Raw genomic sequence first — 7,865 nt, 5'->3', positions numbered from 1 at the left:
TCGACCTGGGTTGTGAGTAGGTCGACCTGTCTGTTGTTTTTCTGAATCCTTCTTGTTTTACTTGTATTGAGTCGACCTAGATACAGAGTAGGTCGACCTGCTTTGTCTTGTGTGGCCAATACTTGTTTTTCCTTGAGTTCTTCTGCTTGTGCCTTGTTGCTTGTTTGCTTGTGGAGTTTGCCATGGATCAAAAACACATTTGTGAGTGTGGTCTTGTATTCACAAATTTGAGATCTTTTTCCCCTCTCCTACTCGTTAGGACAATTAAAAAGTTCGTGTGATATCGTAGGAAGAACTGAAACAAAATTCATCCTGCCCCGGGCGCATTCTCCTTCCAAATTTCGCGTGAAGGGTCTAGCGTGCCGTCCTCCCAAGTGAAACGGGGAGGTAAAAAAAGACACCACAGAAAAATGGCGATTCTGCTGGGGATATAAGTGTTAAAAACCTTGGTTTTTCATCCAAACCAATGGTTGACCTGTTGCTGGTCCAGCCCCAATGAGGAATTAGGGATGCCAAATTCCCCCTCAAACAAGAGAGGTCCTGCCTAACCTCTGTGTCATTTCATGTGATTGTTGCATATTATATTTGTTTATCTTGTTTATTCTGTATCGGGAAAGGGCTTGATTCCCCCTTGAGGTGAGAAATCCTATACCCGGATTTGAGTGCAACATAAGATAGGATGGAGGATGTCTTCTCGGTGAAGGCCCTTTAATCTTGGTTTCCAAATCTACTCTTGGGATTTTCCTGGCTGGTTGTGATTAACTGCGCCAATGCATTCCGAGACAGATTTGTACCAGGAGGACCTAGAAACACATTAACCCCACTTAAAGCCTTTTTTAGGACGTAGAGCGGTGATTACGGAAGTAATTGTCACGCAGATACTACACTCAGAGAAAACTCTCTTATAGATACCAATCAACGTATCTTTAAGGTTGAGCAAAAACTCTGAGACCCCTAGAACCCGTTCTACAGGTACAAAAATCCTTATCCTTAGTTTACCATTGGGGCGAGGTTTGCGTTGTGACTTCATGACCACTATACCCTTCAACGCCATGTTTGTTTAAAACTCTTGTGTGTGCATTCATGCATTCATGCATCATTCATAATAATTAAAACCAAAAAAGAGTCTTTTTCGAGTCGTTTTTTCAAGGAAACTAAATAACGAACGTTTTGAACTTCATAGAAAGAGAGAAACGAAGAAAGGACTTAAGGATCTATACCATGGATTACAGAAGAAAGAGAGCTAGGAAATACACCTTCAAGATTCCTAAGGTCGAGGAATTGGAAAAGCTCGGAAAACTGGTGGTCAACCCCCAGGCTTTCAAGGAGAAGTATGGAAAACTTCTGCCTCTTCTCAGCACCAACATTGTGGATGGGATCCTTCCCACTTTGGTACAATTTTACGATCCAACGTATCACTGCTTCACCTTTCCAGATTATCAACTCATGCCTACGTTAGAGGAGTACTCTCGTCTGATTGGAATACCCATGTACGCGCAAGATCCGTACTCCGGTTTGGAAAAGAATCTTGACGACATTATCATTGCTGCAACGACACCTTTGAACGTAGTCGACATCAGAACTCATATGGTGAGTAGAGGAGGAATTCAAGGATTACCCTCCAAGTTCTTGTTGGAACAAGCTCGGTACTTCGTCAGCATCCAAGATATGAGCGCATTTGAAGAAATCTTAGCATTTCTTATCTACGGATTATTTTTGTTTCCTAACATTAACGATTTCGTCGACATCAACGCAATTAAGATCTTTTTGATTGGAAATCCAGTTCCAACCTTGGTTGCGGATGCTTATTACTCTGTGCATTCAAGAAACCTGCAGCGAGGAGGATTAATCACATGCTGCGTACCGTTGTTATACGAATTGTTCGTCTCGCACCTGCCAAAGTCTAGCACTTTTTGGAACATGAGGGATGGCCTTTATTGGTCACAGAAAATCATGTCCCTCACTCATTCGGATATTGAGTGGTGTAGTCCTGACAATAAAGAAACCAAGATCATCTTCAGTTGCGGAAGTTATCCCAGCATACCCCTTATTGGAACTAAGGGAGGAATCAGTTATAATCCAGCTTTAGCCCGTCGTCAGTACGGTTATCCCATGAAAAATATTCCAAGTAGTATCCAATTGGAGGGTCTGTTCTTCAAGAACATCGACGATCACGGTAACATGCTGAAGAAGGAAATTGTCCAAGCCTGGCGTCTTGTTCACACAAAAGGGAGAAGATTGTTAGGAAAACATCTTTGCATCTCCCTGGATCCTTACCTTCAATGGGCGCGCGTCAGAGCATTCAAGCTCAGGATGCCATGTCAACATCAAGAACCTATTCCCCTAAGGGAACCAATATACTTTTTCTCCACCGAAGTTGAAAAATTACAAGCGGCATTAAACAAGGTATGCCAAGAAAGGAATGCTTGGAGGAACAAGTATCGAATCATCAACACGGAAAATGTTGAGATTCAGAACATCCTAAGAAGGAAGGATGAGTTACTTGAAGTACTCGATCGACAAGTGACACAATCGTCACTTTCTCATCATATCCCTCTTGCTTCCTGGATCATCGATCAGCTCACGTCAAAGAATGCTCAGCTCAAGAAACAGAAGAAAATGTTAGAACGTGTAGTCGACTCTTCGTCAAAGTTTTAGAGTCCTTTCTCTCAGTTTCTCTGTATTTCCTTTTTCAAAGTGTGTAAAAAATGGCGTTTTCGCTTAATTAATAAAGTTTGATGTTTCATAACATAATTATGGTGTTTCCTTGAAAAATAATAACTTAATTACACTTCATGCATCTCTTTAGTTGTACGCACTGACACGAGAATTGTCACGGATCTAATAGTCACTTTCCTTTCTCCAGAAAGAGAGGAGGAGAAGGAGGTGAACAAAGACTTTCAAGCTGTCTCATCCATACAACACTCGTTCAAGTCGCAAGAAAAGAATGGAAGACTTTGAGCAAGAGAATGAAGAACTTAGAGAAGAGATTAATACTCTTAAGGGTACTGTTGAAAGACTCAATAGTATGGTAGAAGCCCTGGTAGTTGCGTAGAATCAACCAACGCCAGAAGAACCGCAAAGGACTGTGGTTTCCGAGATTGTTTCTACTCATATTCCTCAGTATACCATGCCGCCCGATCGACCTTGGGGCATGCCCTATAACTTTACTCCAGAAAGGTACATACCCCCAGCATCTGAAGTTCCAAGAGTCACCATGGATATGCGTCCATCGGAGGGTTACAAACCTCTGGAAATTGAAGTTCCAAGAACAACAGCAATGGGTTTCACACAACAGAATGCTGAGATACCAAGATCTACTGTCATGGCTTCTCCACGACCTATTATGCATACTTTTCCTCCACCGGGTGGACAAGTATATCATCACGCTCCAAGTGAGGATGCTGGCGTGTATGAAAGATTGGATGAGTTCCAAGAACAGTTTCTGCAAATGCAGAAGGAACTCAAGACTCTCCGAGGACAAGATCTATTTGGAAAGAATGCTGCAGACCTCTATCTAGTTCCGAATGTTAATATTCCACACAAATTCAAAGTACCAGAGTTTGAGAAGTACAAAGGGAATTCATGCCCACAAAGTCATCTCGTGATGTACGCTCGAAGAATGTTAACTCAGACTGATAATCAACAATTGCTCATTCATTATTTCCAAGACAGCCTGACTGGTGCTGCACTCAAATGGTACATGAACTTGGACAGTTCAGAGATTCGTACTTATAGAGACCTCGGAGAGGCCTTCGTTAAACAACATAAGTACAATCTAGATATGGCTCCCGACAGAGATCAACTCCGGGCCATGACTCAAAAGGATAGAGAAAGCTTCAAGGAATACGCTCAGAGATGGCGAGAAGTTGCTGCCCAAATTTGTCCACCACTTGAAGAGAAAGAAATGACAAAAATCTATCTCAAGACTTTGAGTCCATTTTACTACGGACGAATGGTTGCAAGTGCACCAAGTTACTTTACCGAGATGGTAAACATGGGTGTACGTTTAGAAGAAGCAGTTCTAGAAGGACGATTGAACAAAGAACCAGAATCTTCTATTGGTCCTAGGAAGTATGGAAGTTCTCTCCAGAAGAAAAAGGATCAAGATGTCAGCAATGTCCTGCACAAAATCAGAAAGAGGTTTCAACTTCAGGTTGCTACAGTAACTCCGGTTGTTAACTCAACGCCAGCTTATCAACCTCAGGTTTTGCAACAACTGTTTCAGCAAGGGTCACAACAACCTCAGCAGCAGGTTCGACCTCCAAATTCTAACAACAATCGGGTTCCAAGGTATCCTGCCTTTGATCCCATACCAATGCCGTATGTGGAGTTGTTTCCAACACTACTGGCGAAAGGACTCATTCAAACAAAGAGCCCTCCAAATCCTGCAAATGAATCATCACATTGGTTCAAGGCTGACCAATCTTGTCCCTATCATCAGGGGGCACCAGGTCACAACAATAAAAGATGTCTCAATTTCAAGATCGACGTTCAAAAATTAGTGAAGAGCGGAATGCTATCCTTTAAAGATACTAATCCTAACATCCAGGCAAATCCTTTACCGCAGCATAAAGAAGCTTCAGTAAATCTGATAGATCAACACCCCAATGTCATTCAAATCTACGACAATCGTTAGATAGGGGAAAATCTTGTCAAAATGCACGCTAGACAAGCTGGATATGGTCATGTACCACCTCACAACTACTTCACATGTGAAATTTGTCTAAAGAATAATCAAGGATGTGCCGTAGTTCAAGCTGCATTACAAGAACAAATGTACATAGGATGGATTCAACACATCCGAGTCAAAACTGAACACGACGTCAAGATGGTTCAAGGATGTCCAGGAGAATACAAAATCTACAAAGTTGAAGATCTCGAAGGATCGGTAGTCAGGTTCCATAAGACTTTAAATGGACTTGCCTACTTTGGAACGGATTTCCATCCTTACAATAGGTGCAGAATTTGTCGAAGGAATTCACGAGGATGTTTGCGAGTTCGCAACGACATTCATAAACTGATGGATGAAAATACCATTACAGTTCTTGCCAACAGAGAAGATGACGAAGTCTTTACCGTATATCCTTAAATTAATCAAGTTGAACCAATGCAAGTCAAGTATGACAGCAGGAAGACAGCAATTGCTCCATTAGTCATCTACTTACCAGGTCCTGTACCGTATGAGTCCAGCAAGGCTATACCATACAAGTACAATGCTACAATCATTGAAAATGGTAAGGAAATACCATTACCGCCTGTTGTCAATATTGTTGACATTAGTCGAATCACTAGAAGTGGACGAGTCTTCAACACAGCAACAGAAAATGTTGAAAAGCCTTCGGAAGAAGCACCACATAGGCAAGACAATCATCCGACCAATGTTGTTCAAGCGAAAGAAAATGATGAGATCTTGAAATTAATCCAGAGGAGTGAATACAACATTGTAGATCAGCTGCTACATACTCCGTCTAGGATATCTATTCTCTCCCTACTATTGAGTTCAGAGGCTCATAGGGAAGCTCTACAGAAAGTTTTGGAACAAGCTTTCGTAGAACCAAGTGTTACTGTGGGACAATTCAACGGTATCATTGCCAACATTTCCGCAGGAACTAATTTGAGTTTCTGTGATGAAGATCTTCCTGAAGAAGGAGTGGGCCATAACCTTCCACTTCACATCTCAGTTAGCTGCATGGATAAGGTACTCACAGGAGTCCTGATAGACAATGGATCCTCTCTCAACGTCATGCCTAAATCAACATTGTCAAGATTATCCTTCAAAGATTACCCGTTGAGGGATAGTCATGTCATCGTCAAAGCATTTGATTGATCAAGGAAGTCAGTTTTTGGAGAGGTAGATCTTCCCATAACTATTGGACCTCAGACGTTCAAAATCACTTTCCAAGTTATGGATATCCCGGCACAATACAGTTGTTTGCTAGGTCGCCCATGGATTCATGAGGCTGGGGCAATTACTTCAACGCTTCATCAGAAACTAAAGTTCATAAGAAATGACAAATTGGTAACCGTATGTGGAGAACGAGCTTTGATTGTCAGCAACCTGTCATCATTCTCCGACATAGAACCAAAAGAAGTCACTGGAACTAAATTCCAAGCACTTTCCTTGGACAAGGAAAAAGGAAAGGAGAAAGAAGCGTCTATCTCTTCATACAGAGATGCAATCCAAGTTGTAAAGGATGGCACTACCAGTGGTTGGGGGCACATTAATATTCCTACCAACAACAAGAACAGAACAGGAGTTGGATTCTTTCCGACATCATTAAAAGCTATTCCAGGAATGGAGGTAGTTCATCCAATTCAAGAAACTTTCCGCAGTGGAGGTTTTCTTCAACCTGTTCAACAAACAGTCAATACCATCGGTACAGAAGACACCAATGAGAATTTTGAAGTGGAATGTATGTCCTACCTTCTCGAGGCAGGATACATAGCCCTATCAGAGTCTGATTCACCTTGCTGTTATCCGACTAAAGGATCTGAAAGTAAGACTCAACCAAGCAATAATGAAGTTCCTAACAGAAGTCATGGTTCATCAGAAGAAGTTCCTCCTATCCCCGAAGAAACTTGGGATACATTAGGAGAACCAAGCGGAAAATTCGACTACATGGTGAAATACTCCGCTCCTGAAAGTTCAAGAATCTCTCTTGAAGATATTGTTCCAACTGGATGCAACATTCATTACGAGTATCTCTCTCAGCCAAAAGAGATATATAACCCTTGCTATTCATCATCAGCATCTGGTGAAGTCATCATTGAGGATTATATCCCCAAGTCACCTTCCGAAGCTACTGATCTAGAGTTCACATATCTAGTCAATGCCATCTTGGGAGAAGAGCAATACCAAAATAAAGAAGAGGATGATCTCGAAAGTGTCTCTGACAATGAGTCTCTCCATTCAGAAGATTGGAAGTTTCCTCAAAAGAAAGTCCGACATACTCCACTTGGAAATGGGTATGCTCACACCGCTCAGTATGCTGAAGTAGAAGAAGATCGTCTGAGTGTTGCAAAGATAGTGGTTGGTAAACCAAGACCTACCACAGGCCAGCTCAAGCCTAAGGTGCCAAATTACCTAGTGCACAATGGGGTTCGCCACTATTGGACAGCTGTTGAAGTTTCAACTGTTGTTCGCACTCCTAAGTAGGAACTTTCACCGTTATTTTGTCCTCTCACCATAGCCCAGGGTGAAGAGATGTTTCATAGGGCTTTGCATTTTACTATTTCTTAGGAAAATGTCTCTCTTTGCTTCGCCCAAAGCAATAGAGTTTTGTTTTATAGGGTCTTTGTTTCAAGAAATGACTGTCAGTAAATAAAAATGTCATTTTGTTCCTTCGTTAGTTTTTCCTTTTCTTTTTTCAGAAATTTGTAATCCTAAAAAACACCCTTAAAAAACAAAAAAATATTCCATTAACTGCATACACCGAGTCTTCCCTCGTTGTCTAAATAAAACTTATCACACATATGCAGATTAATCATAGAATACCCCGTTGAAACGTGCGACCGTATGACTTCTCCAAGCTTTGGGTTTCCTGTATTCGAGGCAGAGGAAGAAGAAGACGAAGAAATATCAAAGGAAATTTCACGGTTACTTCAACAAAAGGAAGAGGCCATTCAGCCATACAATGAGCCTCTAGAGATCATTAACCTTGGTTCCGATGGAAACAGAAAAGAGGTTAAGATTGGAGCTTCGTTCAGTTCAGAGATCAGAGAGAGTTTGATACAGCTGCTCAGAGAATTTTCAGATGTCTTCGCTTGGTCTTATCAGGATATGCCAGGGTTGGATACCAGTATAGTGAAGCATCACTTACCATTAAAAGCATAATGCCCTCTGGTCAAGCAAAAATTGAGAA

This window comes from Vicia villosa, unplaced genomic scaffold, assembly GCF_029867415.1.
Source record: "Vicia villosa cultivar HV-30 ecotype Madison, WI unplaced genomic scaffold, Vvil1.0 ctg.000098F_1_1, whole genome shotgun sequence".
Lineage (NCBI taxonomy): Eukaryota > Viridiplantae > Streptophyta > Magnoliopsida > Fabales > Fabaceae > Vicia > Vicia villosa.
This window is presented reverse-complemented; position numbering follows the sequence as displayed.